Here is a 19,135-nt window from a genome sequence, read left to right on the forward strand (position 1 = left end):
GTTGATTTCGAGTCATCTTATTACTGCATGGTTGTGTCAGCCAGAGGCTGAGAATTATATTAACTGCGTGGTGATTGTCTATTTATTATTGTTGTTTATTCCAGCCGCATGTGGCTGAGGTATATACTGTTGTAGAAAAGTTTCAGATTGTCCGCCGTACAGGGGAGATGCTGCCAAAATTTTCTCGGACAGGGACTCCTCCGGGGCGTGACAATTCCACTGTGGTGTTCCAGGAGGAGTGAGTTGGGATAGAATCCCACAGTCACCTAGATAGTCACGAAATTCATGGCTAAGGTATTCACCACCTCGATCTGATCGAAGTATCTTAATACTCTTGCCAAGCTGGTTTTGCACTTCATTCTTGAATTCTTTGGACATTTCAAAGGATTCAGACTTATGTGTCATCTGATACACATAACCATATCTACTGAAGTCATCAGTAAATGTAATGAAGTACCTATAACCACCTCTAGCAGTGACATTAAAAGGTCCACATACATCACTATGTATAAGTCCTAACAAGTCAGTTGCTCTCTCGCTGTATCCACTAAAGGGAGTCTAAGTCATCTTGCCCAGTAGGCATGACTCACATGTCTCATATGATTCAAAATCAAATGAGTCCAGCTAACCATCTTTATAGAGCTGGGATAAGCGTTTGTCATTTATATGACCTAAGCGATAGTGCCAGAGATAGGTTTGGTTCATTTCATTTGATTTGAATCTTTTGGTATTTATGTTATAGATGGGGTTCTCTAAGTCTAGAATATAGAGTCTGTTAATCAGAGGTGCACTATAATAGAACATATCATTTAAATAAACTGAACAACATTTATTCTTTATTATAAATAAAAAGCCTTTCTTGTCCTAACAAGAAACTGATATAATGTTCTTAGTAAGAGCAGGCACATAACAACAATCATCTAATTCTAGTACAAGCCCAGAGGGTAGAGATAGAGAATAAGTCCCTACAGCAATAGCAGCAACCCGTGCCCCATTGCCTACGCGTAGTTCCACCTCGCCCTTCGTCAATGCTCTGCTATTTCTAAATGCCTGCACATTAGTACAAATGTGAGAAGCACATCCGGTATCTAATACTCATGATGAAAAAATAGATAGATTGACTTCTATAACATATATACCTGAAGTGGAAGTCTCACTTCTCTTCTTCTTAAGATCTTCCAGGTACACTTTGCAGTTCCTCTTCCAGTGTCCGGTCTGACCGCAGTGGAAGCAAGCAGCATCCTTGGCAACCCCTCCTTTGGGTTTCAATGCCTTACCTTTGCCCTTGGCTTGGAACTTTCTCTTGCCTTTAGGCTTGCCCTTGCCTTTGTACCATCAGAATGGAGTTAGGCTTAACCTTCTTAAGGTTGAGCTCAGCAGTTCTCAACATGCTAAGCAGCTCGGGCAGTGGCTTGTCAATTTCGTTCATGTTGTAATTCATGATAAATTGACTGTAGCTCTCTGGCAAGAACTGCAAGATCAAGTCATTGGCCAGCTCTTGGCCAAGGGAAAATCCCAACCTTTGTAGGTTTTCTATGTACCCAATCATCTTGAGTATATATGGACCTACGGGAGTCCCGTCTTGCATCTTGCACTAAAAAAGTGCCTTAGAGATCTCGAATCTCTCGTGCCTTGCTTGTCCTTGATATAGTTGACGAAGATGTTCAACCGTATCATAAGCACCCATCAACTCGTGTTGCTTTTGAAGCTCAGAGTTCATGGTCGCGAGCATGAGACAGGACACATCTAATGCATCATCTTGATGCTTCTTGTAAGCATCTCGGTCATCTCGCGTGGCAGTGGCAGGACGTGCCTCAGGAATGGGCTGCTCTAGGACGTACAATTTTCGTTCCTGTGTGAGAACTATTCTCAGATTCCTGTACCAGTCCAGGAAGTTAGCTCCATTGAGCTTGTCCTTATCGAGGACAGAACGCAGGAAGAAGGCGTTCGTGTTTGACGACATGACAATCTACAACAAAAAATGCAGAAAATAAATATCATATTCCAATTATCATTTAATTAGGCCTTTAATTAAATTATGCTCCCACTGAATTATAGAACTTTTGTAGAATCAAGTCAGGGATGTGGTCAAACCACACTTACTAGATTCTAACCAACTAGCTATAATTTTGTGGGACAAGATCCACATCATACTACGCCTTGAGTTAGCTTTGGCTAAATCGCCCAAGACTTAGTATGATTGGTAGGCAACTAATTACCAATTACATCTCTATGCAACTCTTGTTTATAGGATCAAGATCCGCATGTATATTAAAACTTGAGTTAGTTTTGGCCAAATCGCCCAAGATTTAATATAAATGTGTTTTTGTCCTATATTCCAACTATTGGATAATGCCTACAGTTAAATCCGATTTAACTAGTTATACTCAATCTAATTGAGTTTGTCGTCACCCATGCGTTGATAAGCGGGACCAAGATTGTCCCTCCGCACCCTACCAAGATAATATGTGTTGCTCTGCTTTGGCAGATTCAACAACAACATGTGATCGAGGTAGTGATGGGTATCACGGCATGGTAGGCATTTTGAGTTGACATGATTTAGATCTAATCTAATCGTTAATATGTATCATATACGTGATTTAGATCTAATCTAATCGTGGTGCATCATATACTTGATTTAGATCTAATATAATCGTTAAGGCACTAATTAATTACTCTACTCTAGCATGCATCACATACACACACACAAGCGATTAATTAAATTGTGATTAGTCATGGCCCTACTACAATCTTCTCAAGCCAATGAGAAGATCGGATGGTCAACTTAGGGTCAACAGCTTCTCCAAGTTCCTCCCTTTGACCACCATGTGTTGCTCGCACCCTCCTCGTAACTCCTCCTCGAGTGGACCTTACACCGCTTCAATTTTTGTACATTACAAATTTGAAACTCGAGTTACATTTGAGTCTAAACTATTTACAACAGGAGTATAAAATAAAGGTAGGCACGACGCACAGGACGCGATCATATACAACACACATAAACACACAAAATGGCACGCAGGCCATATTATGAATTACAACACATTTTGTCCAATCTTATTGGGTATTTGGGCCATGACCATCACAAAAATTATACATAATTCTAAATTATGTAATTTCCATAATTTCTATAATTTTACTACTGATTTTTACGATTTTATGAGTCGTGACTTCCCGACGGTCCCGTATAGCGATTTTCAAGAACAATTGCTGGACAATGCCCCTTGCGGGGTTAGGGGCAGTGCCCCTTCTCGCGATATGAGTCTCACGAGTGTCCTATGACGATCTTACAGCACCTTGACCCTCTATCCCAAAATATTTTGGGCGAGACCTTGCCGTTTTGGAAGGTGTTTCTCAGTAATCGAAGCCTACAAGTGTTCAAACACTTGTTGAATCGCTTCTACGAGAAAAATACCCATAAAATATATAAAAATCATAAATTTACAGAAACTTACAGATCTGTAATTTTTCATAAAAATTAAAATAAAACAAGTACATGTTCGCACGTAGCTCTGATACCACTGTAGGGTTTTTCGAGCCGGAAAAGTCGCATTTTGCGTTGCGGAAACCCCGAAATCCCATGCCACCAGATCCGTGCGAATATTAAATTTTTCATGTACGTGTTTTCTAATCCTATATCTACTTTAGATCTACATGTTTAGGAGTTTATACCTTTGATGCGAAGCCCTTCGCTTATCCCGCTCATCCAAGAAGATGTCGAATCTCAAGGGTGGCAAGTGAACACCCCTCTATGTGTATCCACACGAATAATTAGGTGGAGAGGAAACCTTAGAGTGTGTTAGCACTCTTTGAGGGTTTCGGCCAAGGAGGAGGAGAGGGAGAGAAGAAGAATCAAGGAGGAATAATAATGATCGATTATGAAAATAAAAGTAAAAAATGGATTAAGTATTTTCATCTAATGAAAATACTTAATGCTCATTAACACCATTAATGAGCTTCATTAATGAGCCTTAATGAATATTTAATGAATATTCATTCTTCATTAAATGACCATTTTGAAACTCATTCGAAATTTGAATCTAAAATTCAAATTGAATTCCATTTATCATTGAATTCAAAATTCAATTAATATCATCATTAAGCCTCACTTGAGTCTAACTCAAGTCTAGCCTCACTTGAGTCTAACTCAAGTCTAACTCAATCAAGTCTTACTTAATTAATCTAATTTGGATTATTCTTAATCCAATTCGGTTCATCACATGAACCTAATCCTCTTGGTTTATCATATGAACCGAATCTCCATCTAATTGTCCTTTGTGTGTGACCCTATAGGTTCTTGTAACGTTGGCAATGCTCCTAAACTCATTTAGAAGCATAATTAATGAGCGGTATCTAGCAACACATCATTACTACCCAAGTTACAAGAATGTTGAGATGCAACATCACCTTGTGACTACTAATTGTGACTCTTAACAATATATGATAATGTCCTTCTATCCTTGACATCTAGATTGATCAATGTGAGGCATAGACCGTGTCATCCTCTAATCAATCTAAATCTTGAACTCCAAGTAGACTCACTCTAATCAAATAAGCTCAATATCTCTCATATTGACTCATTTGGGCATGACCATGCACTTAGTGGTCTCACTCTATCAAGAATAATGATGTCACTCCCGTCATATAGGAGGGATAGATCACATCTATATCACTCACATTCCTCCGCATAATTTATTACATATCCATTAATCGCCTTTATAGTCCACTCAGTTACGGGTGACGTTTGACGAAGCCAAAGTATGTAACTTCTTATGTAGGGAACCATGGTGACTTCAGGTCCAAGGACTAGTAGTCATACTAATAGCCACATGAGAAAGTATATGACACTCATATAACGATCCATGATACTTTCTCATGGCGGGTCATTCAGTATACATTCTCTAATGCATACCCATGTGTCAACTTGATATCTCTATATCCATGACTTGTGAGATCAAGTCATCGAGTTGACCTACATGCTAGTCTCATCGCATTAACATTGTCCCTGAATGTTAATACTTGACTAAGAATGATTAAGAGTAGTGTTCCCTATATCATCTCACTATCGATTCAACCAATCGATTGATATAGGTAAGAACTTTCTTCTCAAGGACGCTATTATACTTAGTTATTTGGCACCAATACAAGTATAATAACCAAAATAAAAGCCTTTATATATATAGGAATATGATACAATGAGTCCATACAATAATCATCATATGATTGGCTCTAGGGCTCTAACTAACAGGTGCAACCAAGGCTGGAGCAAACAAGAGAGGAGCATACTACTTCACTAGTAACACCAACATCAAGTACCCAAGAAACTTCATCTGCATCAACTTCAAGTGAAAATTCAAGTGAAAGAGTACCATGCTTTAGAAGCTTACGAAAAATTTATGAGGTAACTGAAAATCAAGATAATATTACTCTGTTTTGTCTCTTTGCGGATTGTGAACCTATAGATTTTCAATAAGCTATAAAGAGCAAAAAGTGGAAAAATGCGATAGAGGAAGAAATCAATGTGATAAAAAAGAAAGATACATGGGAGTTAACTCCACTTCATGAAGGCATAAGACAAGCAAGATTCGAGTTGATAACAAGTTTACAATAACACTAGCAAAAAATTTAATTTTCCATGATAGAAGCAAGTACATCGATATGCGCTATCACTATATCAAAGAGTGCATTACAAGAAAAGAGGTGCAAGTGGAATACATAAAATCTCAAGATCAAGTTGCTAATATTTTTATCAAGTCACTCAAATTTAAAGACTTCATCAATATGCGATATTTGCTTGGAGTCGCAAAATCAAGTTTAAAAGAGAGTGTTGAAAATTAAACTCAATTTTAATTGATAGAGACAAAATATTATGGATAGAAATTGAATGATAAGGTGATAACTCTTAATGAAAGTTTGTGATAAGATAGGGATAGAATTTGATGAGTTGACAATCTTGATAATTATTTTTATTTTATTATCTTCTTCCACCTAGAGTAGTTTTTTTCTCCCCTAATTATTTTATTTTCTTCTCCAATAATTTTTTTTTTCCAACACATTCATAGATAGAGTACAATTTTATTGAGTGGCAATAGGAACACTACATATCACGTATGCCATACTCTGAAACACAGCTTAATTTTATTATTAGATTGCAACGGGAAGGGCGCAGCATTTAACTTCAGAACCGGTCGCAGTTGGCCGGGACGAAGGAGAGCACTTTGGCTTTGAGATCGTAGAGGATGTGCATGTCCTGCTGCTGGTAGTTGCCCAAGATTGATAGACCGTCCGTTCCGGCGATCGCCGAGCAAAATATTCCCTCATCTATAAACATGTACTTATCCCGCTGAAAACGCATGTCTGCGCCGTCGAAGTGGAACACCAGCTCCGGCATTGGGGGAGCTGAGCTCTGATTCTTCAATTGGATGCACTGATCGATGTCCCCGCCAACGGCAACCGCGCCTGCTTGATCAACTCTTTCCTAAGTACTTCGTACCCAGGCTGGTTCAACAATGTCAAGAAGGTGCCGGAGTCGATGATCATCCCGTTGGAGCCGTCAGCATTCAGCTGGAAGGCGCTAGGTGGAATCGGAAGCCGAGTCCTACCCACCGAGATTCCGATCAAGGAGAGGTAGTAAAAGGAGGGGCTTTTGGGGTTGGAGATAAACGGCGTGCTCCCAACTGATCCGCCTCCTCCTCCGAGGCTCGCCTTGGTACCCAAGAAGAGATGGCTGGCGGCGGAGCTATTAATCGAGGTTAAACAGTAGGAGAATCTGGGAGGATTCAGCTGCGCCGGCAAAGAGAATCGGCCTCGGCCCATGCCGACGATGCCGGTGGAGTTCGAAAGCGTGCCGTTGTTCCAAAATCCGCACCCGAATATGACACCGGCGATCGACGAGCCATCGTCAAAACTGAGCTTCTCCGTCGCGAGTAAGCCTCTGCTGCGAGTGTCGTCCCCGTATCTGGCCAAGTAGAGGCACAGGTCGCCTTGGGAGGAAGCGCAAGAACTGAAGATCGAGATGCGCTCACTGCAGAAGGGGTTGGAGCAGGGGATCCGGGAGAAGGAGGAGGACTCGGAGGAATCGTAGAAGGGGCTCGGCTGCGGGATTCTCTCGAAGCTGGGGACGCACTGCGTCCAAATGAGGTCGCTGCCGGTGTCGAGGATGGCTGTGACGGGGAGCGCCGGGGAACCAATGCCAAAGCTGACCAAGTACTCGAAGCTACCGCCGTAGCTGACAGAAGCCACGACGTCGAGCTTGGCCTCGATGGCCCTCTTCCGGGAGTAGCTCCGGCGGACGGCGCGTTGGATTCGCTCCGCCAAGGTGAGTGAAGCGCTGGCGGCCGAGTCTACGCGGGTGAGAGTGAGTCGAAACCCGTCGCCTGAGGTGGAAGAGGCAATAGGATTCTCAACCAACAGAAGCATGATAGAGAAGAGGTAGAGCACGTTAGCCATGGCGACCTTGACGCTGAGAAGAAGAAGAAGATTGACGGCTAATTGTTCAAGTCAAGAGCGACATATATCATTCTCGGATTATGGTGCAACAACCGAGAATCCATATTATTATTCAGACATCCATGAGCCCTAACTATGATGAATTTATAGAAATTTTCTCTCCAAATGAACCACGCAACTAAAATATACTGGGCTCCTAGACTGCCCCCTGTGAGCGCTTCCTGATTTACCTTGATAGCCGGTGGGAAACTTCCGTGAGACTAGGTCGGCATGGTTAATCATTCCCCCCCCCCCCCTCTTTCTCTTAATTTTTTTGCCCCGGGGGCTATGGTGCAGTGGTAGAGCATTCAGGTTGTCATCCAGGCACCCGCAGTTCGAGCCCCAACTATGGCGAATTTGTAGAAATTTTTCCTCCAAATGGGACACATAATTAAAGGATATTGGGCTCCTGGGTTGCCTTCTGCGAGCGCCTCCCGATTTACCCTGATGACCAGTGGGAAACTTCCGTGGGGTCGGGCCAGTCACCCCAGGCTCGACGTTACCCAGCCTGGTTAATCATTCTTTTCTCCCTCTCTTTCTTTTTTCTTTATGTTCCTGTGGTACCGCGGTAGGACATTCAAATTATCATCTATATATTCATGGTTCAAATCTCAAGTATGACATATTTGTAATAATTTTTCCTCTAAAAGAGGAGCGTAATCAAAGGATGTAATTGATTCTCGACTGGCCGCCACGTGTTTACCTTAATGACTGATGAAAAACTTCCGTAGGACCAGATTATCATTTTTTTCCCCCTCTCGCTCTCCCTCCTCCTCCTCCTCCTCCTCCTGTTTTCCTTTCGTCCCTTTCAATCTCCTAAATAAACACAAGAGATGCGGACTGTTGGTTGATATGTCAGTATCAGTTTAATCACATAGGGAAAAAATATGATCTGATTCAAATGGGGGGAAACATATACCTTGAAAAATAATATCGTAAGATAAAAAATCGATCGATTGTTAAATCTCTACGCATGTTACTTCTATTGATAAATTTATTAACAATTTTTAAAATTAATGAATATATCGTTAGTTAAAAGTTAGTTAAAAGTATAATAAATTTATCATAGGAAAAAAATTGGTATGTGTCTATTAACTGCTAACATGTTAACTAGCAGATGCAAAAATGAGATCGTCCTATAATCACTTGTATTATTTTTTTTTTATAGGTATAAGCCTCAGAACTCTATCCGCCATCAACAGCTTGTATATCTCTCAAAACGTTCCACTTCATTCATTCAACTGACCTATTATTATTATTTTAGTTTATCTTGAAAATTAATTTTTTTTAAATGTGTATAAGTTAATATTTCATCTTTATTTAATAGATGAAGATTCCCTACTTTCAAAAGACTTAATTAATAAAAAAAAAAAATATATTCCACTTCATTCACTTTTACTGACATTCTAGAGATGTCAAAGACACCAATGTTTGACATGGCACTCATAGTACTACTAATGGGACAAGGTTGGCAAGCTTCAAAATTCAACTTAACTTTATATATTTTCCCTTATAAAAATTAATTTTGTTTTTGGAATTTATCTGTAATTTTATACTACAAAATTAATGTTTTATTACTAATATTTAAAAATTTTATTTTTTTTAAATAACTAAACCCTAGTTTAATTATTGAAGAGAGAAGAGGGTTATTGAGAAAGGGGGAGGGATTTTGTCGTCTTCTTTACTCTATTTTTAGATATCAAGAGGGAGGATAAGAAACAAAGAATGCGTTGGGTTGGCTATCACTATGAGTCAAATGTTGCCTTAAGTTCATCGCATCGTCATTTTTAGTCCATTGTTACCTCAGTCCGTGGCACTTATGTTCTCTCCTTAAGCAAGGTTGCGGCCATTGTAGCCTCTAGGCCTAGCTATCACCTTAAACCTATGATGCTCGAGCAAATAAGGATTGTCTCTTCGAGCCCCAACTATCCCATTATCGCTTAGAACTTGTAATGTCCTTCGTTCTCCTCTCCACTTGCCTTGATCTCGTGATACCCTTAATAGTCTCGACGCTCGTGAGGCATAAATTTCATCATCTCATAATTTATCTTCTCTGTATTGATCCTAAGATTGGCTAGTGAGAGCTAGAAGAAAATTCAAATCTTAGATGTTTAATTAATCATTTTGAGAGTTTAATGTATCCTTCCCATTTTATTTATTGCCATTGCTTCATTTTGCACCAAACATGTAGCAATTGGTACTTCCCTTTCAATCTAATCTAGAATACTTTTCAACAAGATCATCAGAAAAAAAAACATACTTTTCAATTATTGTCAATGGTTTATGAAACGACTATTATTCATAAACTCTCCAATGTTCTCAACCAAAATCAACTTGTTCATGTGATGCCAATGCTTGTTTCAGTGAAGAAAAATTAATATTGATGTTTAGTCCCAACAACTGTTAATGAAACATCACATCATCCACAAAAGTTTGGGACTTTGATCAATCAACTTTAAAAAATTTTCCTTTGCAAAATTAAATTTCAAGTGGGCTTATAATTAATATTGTTAAAATTTATATTAATTTTAACAATATTAAAATTAAAGTATATAAAGCTAGGCTACAACTACTTCTCGACTCGAAGGCACAACACGAATAATAATGACATTTATGTATGTCACAATAGATTAATTTTCTTGTACTGAGATCATGACCCAGTCCCGACTTCAGTCACTCACCCAACCTAGGCCAACTAATTAAACCTAAATTATATATAATTTAAGGAATAGTGGTGACTCAATTCTATAACAAAATCGACATAATCTTCAACAAATACACACAAGCGTATAAAATATAAATTGAAGTTCATCATATAATGTCATTTTCCTGCGCTAATTAACAGTTTTTTGTGAGTAATGAGCAAGTAGACCTCCTCCAATTATTGCTGCATGCATGACTGGCCAGCGTCTCCTCGGGGCGGTGTGATGATTAAGACATGGGATGTTACCACATGAGATCTTGGGGTCGAAATTCTACGTGGCCGAGCATAACCTCCCCCATGTCTTGGCCATTTGCACTAATGGCTAGTAGTCACCCGTGATTTACCTCCTCCGTGTTGACCTAGGGACGGATTGACGGGGGCGCTGGGGGCAAACTGTAGATTATACTAAATGCATGAAAGGCGAATTAAAAATAAATGCGGTAAAAACTTACAACGATCTCCCGCAGATCCGCAGTCGGCAGTGGCGAAAACTCGCTGTCGGAAGAGCGATCACAAGATCGGAAAGCCCTCCGCAATTCCACAAACCAAATCCCGCCGCCTTGGATGTTCTCCTCTTACTCTCGTCTCCAACGCACGCAATTTCACACCACCTGAGCCTTGGACGGACCCCCTTTATATAGGGAAATACACTAGGGGCATAATGGACTTTTCCATTATGTGTAGTGGGGAACATGGGCCACGTTCCCCACTATCCCCATTTCCAACATCTCTCACTCGTTCAAGGTAAGTCACTAAGACTAGTTCATTCAGGTAAGTCACAAAGACTTAATAAGTCACATAGACTATTAGAGAGTTTGGTCACATAGACCATATGAGAACATCCAATCCATACTTAGAGAAAATGGTTCGTGTGACAGCAAGCACACTGAGCGATAGTTGCTAAGAAGATTGTTACACCTTGACTTAGCCGCTCTTTGAGCAATCAATGCTAATAAAGTTGTTACACTTTACTTAGCTGCTCAAATAAATTAGAGACACACTCTTCATGGCACATAGCCTCTTTCCTGGTGGCACATAGCCTTTATCCAGAATCCATCCAATCTTCAAGTGACACACAGCCATTATCTTGAAGGTATCCATGTCTTGCTATTTACCCAGATTAAATAATTTTCATTTACATCGATATGAACATCTCTAATCCCTTATAATGACCATTATGTCATGAGCATGTTCCATATCCAATATTCACATTCATTTCCGTACATAACAGAAATGGGTCGACCAGTGAATAAAAACAAAAGATGTAAATATATTTAATCTTCCTTTTTAGCTAGAATCAATTCATTTTAATCAGTCGCTTTCCTAGTTATGCTCCATAGACCGAATCATCCATAGCCATAGGATACACGCTAAAGTAGCAAACACTGATTAAAACTTCAAGTAGACAGCTAAATAGTCACTAAGGCAAAAATTGAGATTAACATATAATCTCAAAGGTCTCACATAGTAGAGAAACAGGGATTCATTCTCCTACTACCTTTATTGTCGCAATTGCACATGTGGTATGAATCACATGCTACGATGTTATTCTCTTTACTAAAAAAAATGCATATTGTCTTCAAATTTAACATCGTACAGATTTCGATCTAGACATACCTAATGTTTAATCCTGAATTCAACATATGAATTCTAATCTGGCTTTCAACAGGTTTAGCAAATGGTGGGTTCATTTACTTCGATCATTATTTACACATAAATGATCTCATCTTGACACAATTATCAAGGCGACCTCAACTTATGAATCTGTCTCTAATTTCATAATTTCAGCTACGTAAGTTGTTTCATAAGTAACGGTCTTACCCCTATTTGTACTTAACAAACAGAGATGATTGTCCATGTGAGTGGACCAATCTCCACCTGCCAACATGCTCACCGAGATCTTACATGAATGTAACAAATACAACATATACACTGAATAAATTATGGCAAATGACACAATCATAACACAAAGTCTGATTGTTATTTCAATATTGTTACATTCTACGAAGTCCCAAAGACTTTACATGTTCTTTAAATGACTCTTTAGTCATTGGCTTAGTAAAAGGATCTGCAAGCATAACACGTGTAGGGACATACTCAAGAATGACTTTTCTTTTAGCCACAATACCCCTTACAAAATTATATTTAATTTCTATATGCTTGCCTTTGCTATGATATTTGGGATCCTTGGAAAAAGCTATTGCACTTGGCCACAAGAGATGCCATCTTGGACTCCTATCCTCAAGAATTTCGGCTTCTTGCACAGCCACTTAACATATCACATATTCAGCTTCCATAGTCGACAAAGCTACACAAGCTTGTTTCTTGCTGTTCCAGGAGATGGCGCCACCATTCAGCAAGAATGCATAGCCTGATGTGGATTTTCTATCATCCAGGTCTCCAGCCCAATCTGCATCTGAATAACCTTTCATACTCATATCTGATCCTTGAAAACAGAGACAATAATATGTTGTCGCCTTCAGATATCTGAATATCCTTTTTACTGCCTTCCAGTGTCTCGGTCCTGGGTTTGACTGGAAGCGACTGACCAAGCCCACAACATAGCTGATATCGGGACGTGTACACAACATAGTGTACATCAAACTACCAATAGCACTGGCATATGGTTTTTTATTCATCTCAGCTATTTCCTCTGGAGTTTTAGGGCACATACTCTTGTTCAACACAGTACCTTTCACAATAGGTGTATGTTCTATGTTGCAATTAGACATGCTGAAATGATGTAGCATCTTATTTATATAAGACTCTTGTGATAGACCCAAAAGTCTTTTAGGACGATCTCTTATGATCTTCACCCCTAAGATGTATTCAGCTTCTCCCATATCTGTTGTATCAAATTGTGATGACAGCCACTTCTTGACTTCATTCACATATCCTATGTCATTTCCAGCTATCAGCATATCATCAACATATAATGATAAAATGGCATACTTTCCTTTTTCCTGTTTCAGGAAAACACAATGATCCTCATTGATCATTTCAAAACCATAAGATAAAACGACTTCATTAAATCTTATGTTCCATTGTCTTGATGCTTGCTTTAGCCCATATATAGACTTTCTAAGTCTACATACTTTTTGCTCTTGGCCTTCAGCAATGAAACCTTCTGGTTGAACCATATAGATTTGTTCGTCAAGATCACCGTTAAGGAAAGCGGTTTTTACATCCATTTGATGTAATTCTAAGTCATAATGTGCCACAAAGGCCAAAATAACTCTTATTGATACAAATTTCACTACGGGAGAAAATGTCTCTTCAAAGTCAATACCCTCCATTTGAGTATATCCTTTTGCAACTAAACGAGCTTTGTATCTGTTAATCGATCCATCTGCTTTCCTCTTTATTTTGAGAATCCATTTATTCTCAATAGCCCTTCGGCCCGGAGGAAGATCGACTAAGTCCCAAACATGATTTTGAATCATGGACTCCATCTCTTCAACCATTGCAGCTTTCCATTTTTCTCTAACTCTACATCCCAATGCTTCCTCAATGGATTGAGGCTCGTCGTTATCAATTGGAAGTGTAACCAATGCCTCATTCTCAATATCAAACCTCTTCTTAGGTTTGATCTTACGAACTCTTCTCCGTAAGTTGGGTTGTTGAGAAGTCAACTCATGACTCGGCATATCACTCCCACTCGGTTGACTAGACTCAGGTATCCCTTTTGACACCTCTCTTGTTGATAATATCTTATCCTCCTCAAATAGAGGAATATTTTTATCAACATCACCTCTGATTGGGAACTCTATTTCGAGAAAAGTCGCATCTCTCGAGTCTATTTCGGAGATGGTTCCATCTAGTTGCTCACCTATGAAAACATAACCTTTAGAGGTCTCATGATATCTTATAAAGATACATTTCTTACCTCTAGGCCTTAGTTTTCCATACTTGTGAGAACTATCATGAACATAAGCAGCTGACCCCCAAGGTCTCAGATTACTCAAATCTGGTTTTCTGCCTGTATGGGGTAGATGGAACTGACTTTGAAGGCACTTTGTTAAGTATATAGGCTGCAGTTAATAATGCATCTCCCCAATAGGAGATTGGCAAATTAGCTTGCGCCATCATAGACCTAACCATTTCAAGAAGAGTCCCATTTCTTCTTTCAACTACCCCATTTTGCTGTGGAGTTCCAGGGATTTTCAGTTGTCTAAGAATCCCTCTATCATTACATATTGTCTTGAACATATCAGACAAATACTCCCCACCACGGTCAGTGCGTAAAGTCTTAACTTTACGTTCTGTTTGATTCTCAACTTCGTTCATATAACGAATGAAGCAATCTAATGCTTCAGATTTGTGAGAAATCAAATACACATGACCGAACCTAGAGAAATCATCAATAAATGTAATGAAATAGGAAGCTCCATGTCTAGCCTTCACATTCATTGGACCACAAATGTCCGAATGAATTAACTGCAATATCGATTCAGATCTAATAGTCTTACCAAATGGTTTCCTAGTTGCTTTTCCAGCAAGACAATGCTCATATATAGACAATTGAATCTTAGCTCGAGTGCCCAATAGACCCTCTCTAGCTAATCGATTCATACGTTCTTGTCCTATGTGTCCTAATCTAGCATGCCAAACTTCATCAGTTATATCTGCATCACTAGTTAAAGCAATGTTTGAAAAACAACCATCAATAGCATAATTGACATCTGGTTATACATCAAGAACCATAAAACCATTTGTTAAAAAACCATATCCGATTGACACTGAGTCAATCTTAAGTTCAACAGACCGACTGTAAAAATTAATACAATACCCTAAATCAAGAAGACACATAACGGAAATAAGATTCCGTCGAATTTCAGGAGCATACAGGACATCATGTAGAAATAAAACTCTACCACCACGTAGGTTGAGTTTGCAAGTGCCGACTCCTTTGACTTCAACTCTTGCATTATTTCCCACATAGATCCACTTGTTGTCAGCTGGTACCCGACGGTACTCAACAAATGTAACTCGTTCCCGAGCTACATGGTTGGTTGCTCCCGAATCTATAATCCACAAAGGATAAGAATCAGCTAACAACACTGAACTAGCAACAAAATGCTCTTGAAAAGAAGACACACTTGGATTTACCTTTTCCGGCTCAGTGCACTCCCGAGCAAAGTGGCCCTTTTTGCCACAGTTAAAACAAGTCAACTTGTTTTTAGGTTTCTTTCCAGTCTTCTTGACTATCTTCTTGATTGGGCCTTGTCCCACAACAGCAGCTTCCCTCTTCTTTCCCTTCCCTTTCTTGAACCATTTCTTTTTCTTGGATCCATATGATCCAGCAGAACTTACAGCCACATAGGCTTGTCCAGAAATCCTTGCGGATTCAACTCTCTTCGCCTCCAATTCTACATGGTGTGAGACATCAGTGAAAGTCTTGATACTCTCACTATGAGTTAAGGTCTGCTTCATGGTCTCCCAAGAATCTGGAAGTGAATGAATAACTGCTTGAACCTGTTGTTCATCAGTCAACTCATGACCAGCAGTTTTAAGCTCCCGAATCATGTTCGACATTTTGTAGCTGTCAAATTTAATTGTCAGCTGTCGAAGCTTGCTCAGACTTACTCCACTGTATTTTTCTTTAAGAGCAACCCAGACTTCATGAGCCGTAAGATATGACTCATATTCAAAAGCTAGGTCGTCTACCATTGAACTAATCAATATACCCTTTGCAGTGGAGTCTTTTTTCTTCCATGCCTTATAGGCATCAAGATCTCGTCTGTATTGTGCAGTGGGACCATCTACAGGTACTTCCATAACCTAATTACAGCCTCTAGAACTTCTTGTTCCTCAAGTACATATTGTATCTTGAGGTGCCAGATCTTGTAGTTATCCCCATTAAGTTTTTCACCTTTGTTGAGTTCAGCTATTATGTTTTTGGTTGCCATAATCTATCATAAATAAACAAATTATTTAATATTCAGTGTATATCATATGTATGCAATTTATGATTGACTTAATATTACTTTGAATTGGTTTACAAAATCAAGTGACAACTATATTTTCACTCATCATCCGTATGACCAATCAAATTAATATTAATCAATTCTATTACATACATCCCAATAAATGAACTAATCATTTATAATATCATGAAAAAAAAATTTTAATTAAATGAACTAATCATTTAATATATCATGTTTTTTTTTATAATTAAATGAACTAATCATTTAATACATCATGAACTAATCATGCTTCATGTCAAGCAAACAACATAAATAAATGAACACATCATTAATATAAAATTATGCTGCAAATTGTTAACATATAACCAACTGACATGAATGAAATGGACTAACTATTGTTCATACAAAACAACAATAAAAATAACAGAACTCTAACAAACTAGATAGACAACTACCACTCCCACTAGGACAGACACTAGTGCAGTGGCCAAAATAATCCCTCTCAGCCTGGACTCATTTGAGGTAATCACAGGCAGGACAGCTTCAAGGTTCTCTTTTGGATCCACAATTAGATCCTCTTCTGGTTCCTCCTCAATCATTTCTGGGTCCTCTTCGAACTCTTCCAGATCCTCTTCAGTCATATGATGAAGCAGCTCCTCACATAATACAGAATATGTGACGCGTCCTTGATGACGCCCCCAAATATAGTCTGCTATCATCCTAGGATTTTCTGGCAATGATTGCATCAAAGCCCAAATCCTATAACTGTCCAGGACTGGAAACTCTTCTCGCTCAAGTTTCCAAAACAGATCATCAAGCCGTCTAATGTGTCCGTCGACTCCATAAGCGGTTATATACTCATCTCCTGAATCTCCTCCCTGAGCTGATTTCGTCGCACTTCGCGACGAGTCAATGTGTAATCGTCTGTGCCATATGAAAAATAAATAAGTCAGTACAAAAACGACTAACCAGTACAAAACCGGCTTATTTCAATTTATACAGGCATAGTACCATCATAATAAATCAAGAAAAACAAATCTTCTCGATTTTCAGGAGTTTAAGTCAACAATTAGAACTAATCTAATTGGTCAAACCCATTGGATCGGTTGATTAGGGATCCAGATCCTAAGCTTGGTCCATTGTCCTTAATTAGAACTAATTTAATTGGACAGGGATTTTTGTACCTATGTTCTGTTACTTTTCTCTAAGTCCATTTCAACCAATTTCAGACTTATTAATCAAACTCAGGTCCGTTTGATCAAACCAATGCCCATTGGTTTAAGTCTGACCAATTAGAACAAATCTAATTATTTTAATCAAATCTGACCCGTTAGAACAAATCTGGTCATTTGATCATATTTGATCCAAGTCCAATTAATCAACCCAAATTGATTCGAGTTTAGATCAAATTTATTTGATTAAACCAACTAATGATTCAATCTAAATTTGGTCTAATTGGACTAAAATTATTCTACACCATTTATTATAAATGATGAATTAATTGAACTTAATATTCAATTAATTACCACATGCAAATATAATTAATGTTACCGAAAAAAAAAATTGTGCATGACATTTTTTTATTATAAACATTAATTCCTCTAAAAGGGCAAAATTTCTCCATGCAAGCAAAAAAAACGTTATTTTTGTTTTTTTATATTTTATATATATACACCTACTGTTTTGCATTATATTTGCACGTGGAACGTGAGTTAACCAACTGTTCACGTTTTTTTTTATATTTGACTTTTTCTCGCACGCACTACCGATTTCTCCGCCACTGCCCACGTCGCACACCGCTCAAGTCACACACGCCGCTCACACAGCGACGAACGCTGGTCACGGCAGATCGCCTCCCCTCTGCAGCCAACCTCATAGCGACGAACACTGTGCAAAAATTGCAAGAGGCCTCCTCAAGCATGCCGCCGGCCAACATAAATGTTGTCGCCGGTCATAGATCGTTGTCACCAGTGTTCACTAAAGACGCAAACCTTCTGCAGGGGGCTGCCATGAACACGGTTACCGACCAATATCGGAGACAAATTCTTTGGGTGTTCTTTGAGGCCTATCGTGTCAGTAATTTCAAGCAAATCTGTCACAATCTTACTTGACTACGACAAAACTGGACGGAGACGAACTCCGTTCACGGCAGCAATTTTAAATAGAAGATCGTACATGCATTTAGAACTAACTTGGCTCTGATACCAATGTAAATTATACTAAATGCATGAAAGGCGAATTAAAAATAAATGCGGTAAAAACTTACAACGATCTCCCGCAGATCCGCAGTTGGCAGTGGCGAAAACTCGCTGTCGGAAGAGCGATCACAAGATCGGAAAGCCCTCCGCAATTCCACAAACCAAATCCCGCCGCCTTGGATGTTCTCCTCTTACTCTCGTCTCCAACGCACGCAATTTCACACCACCTGAGCCTTGGACGAACCCCCTTTATATAGGGAAATACACTAGGGGCATAATGGACTTTTCCATTATGTGTAGTAGGGAATATGGGCCATGTTCCCCACTATCCCTATTTCCAACATAAACGAATCATCTTTTGTCACATGCATGACTGGCCAGCAAATGAGGAGTAGACCCTGTCTTCCACTGTTCATATGATCTTGGACCATTAGAAGAAACTGATCTGCGGGAAGCCTGCAGCAGGACAAAAATACTTTACATCTCTTTCAGATAGCTGGATGCTCTTACCTCCATCTATAAACCAATAATACTTAAAAGAGAACATTCATATACTTTTCAAGTATCAATCTGAGCACTGGAGATTATAAGTCTCCTTTAACTAGGATAAGGCTAAGCAATATAAGAGGGTAAAAAGTACTCTTACCTTGTGGGAGTTCTCTAACAATTAAGTTGGAATATAAGCAAAGACGAGATTGGCCAAAATTTTCAAAGTCATTTCGAGTTAATCAAATTCTAATTTCATTTCATCCACTCCCACTCTTGATTCGATCAAGTTTCGCTGAGTTCTATCAATTTTCCAATATAGCGATTTGGCT

General features: G+C 39.0%; 1 pseudogene; it reads right to left on the reverse strand.

Moving 5' to 3' along the window:
* Positions 1–6,029: 6,029 nt before the first annotated feature.
* LOC122007841 lies at positions 6,030–7,520 on the reverse strand (annotated as a pseudogene).
* Between the last annotated feature and the right edge of the window lie 11,615 nt (positions 7,521–19,135).

Source organism: Zingiber officinale, chromosome 1A (genome assembly GCF_018446385.1).
Source record: "Zingiber officinale cultivar Zhangliang chromosome 1A, Zo_v1.1, whole genome shotgun sequence".
In the NCBI taxonomy this organism is placed as follows: Eukaryota; Viridiplantae; Streptophyta; class Magnoliopsida; order Zingiberales; family Zingiberaceae; genus Zingiber; species Zingiber officinale.